This window comes from Sinocyclocheilus rhinocerous, unplaced genomic scaffold (genome assembly GCF_001515625.1).
Source record: "Sinocyclocheilus rhinocerous isolate Xijiao unplaced genomic scaffold, SAMN03320098_v1.1 scaffold721, whole genome shotgun sequence".
In the NCBI taxonomy this organism is placed as follows: Eukaryota; Metazoa; Chordata; class Actinopteri; order Cypriniformes; family Cyprinidae; genus Sinocyclocheilus; species Sinocyclocheilus rhinocerous.
In genome coordinates, this window is record NW_015656165.1 from 688695 (window position 1) to 690154 (window position 1460).

Genomic DNA, 1460 nt, shown 5'->3' on the forward strand with positions numbered 1-1460 from the left:
CTACACATATGTAACAACCCACTGAATGGTATGTGTAAATACAAATGTGTAACAGGACATTGGTAACAACACTTTTTGGTAATGAAAGTACAAATGTTACACTTTACATTAGATTTACCATGTAATTACTCTGATGTTACATAGCAGCGGCCAGTAAGTTAGGCTTTGCATATAAATTGTGGTTGGTGTCCAGAATGTTACACTTTATATTAAGTGGAGAGTTCCTGAGGAGTTACCATGTAAGTGCACTGGTATCACAGTGGTGCACCAACTCCACCAACTTGAGATCCAACTCCTCCCACTTTACATATCCCTAAACCTACCCATTTCCACCCCCTGGATCCCATTTCCCCCCTAAAACTACCCATCTCCACCCCCTGGATCAAATTATTCCAATTACTCTTATACATATTGTTGTTACAAAATGTAGTTATATATGTCCTGTTACACATTTGTACTTACACAACCATTCGGAGGGTTGTTACATGTGTGTAGTTACAGAAATATTACAGCTCTAGATACTATGTACCAATGTGTACTTACACTGTGGTTACATACTACGTGCACATCTAGTTACTATGTAAGTACACAGGTATTAGGGCCACATAATATAAAGTGGGACCAAATACAGTGTTGATTTTTGGCAAAATGCATAGAAAACAATGGGGGTCAAAGGGGTGGGGGTGTCAATATAACCCCATCACAAAAGCTGTAACAAAACACATCAGGAGGGTTAAAGGTTTTCTTCATTCCACCAAATTAACCAGCTCTGCTTACCTATAAGTAATGCCATGTTTGCGTAGGAGTTCAGTGACAAACTCAACACTTGTTGACTGAATGTAAAGGTGAACCTCAGAGTTTGTTGTAATGTAACTGGGTGAAGCAGGCTGTCTGAAAAAGCACAGAACATGAGTTTACATGTTAGCTGAAACTCACAGGACCCGCCTGAGGGTCAGTTCAATAAATCAAATCAATGAACAGCAAATATTAAGTAAAGGCTATTTGTAAAATCATTCTTACTTGACTTAACTCAGAATCTACAGTAGATATCACATCTCTTAGCAAATTTGATTTTCACAATCATCCTCTGACAGAATGCCAGTCAATAAATGTCAACAAATAACCTCTTACCCCATTGTGACTTGTTAAGTTCTGCACTGTGTCCACATGTTCCTGTGTGATGGACAAAACCTGGTCACTGCATGTGAAGCGAGTAACAGCTGCAGTCATTTATTGTATAATATAATATGATATATGTAATGTAATGTGATATGATATGATATAAGCTAATTGCAACATTTTTTATCTCACAACATGGATTTTGATTCTTGCAATTCTGAGAAAAAGTCTGATTTACAATATATAAACATCAATTTTTATTCTGACTTTTTTCTCATAATTCTGAGTTTACATTATAAATATACAGTATATATATATATATATATATATATATATATATA

General features: G+C 35.8%; 1 pseudogene; it reads right to left on the bottom strand.

Moving 5' to 3' along the window:
* Positions 1 to 1192, bottom strand: part of LOC107719746 (carboxypeptidase B2-like) — a 3448-nt pseudogene extending 2256 nt beyond the window's left edge.
* Positions 1193 to 1460: the final 268 nt, after the last annotated feature.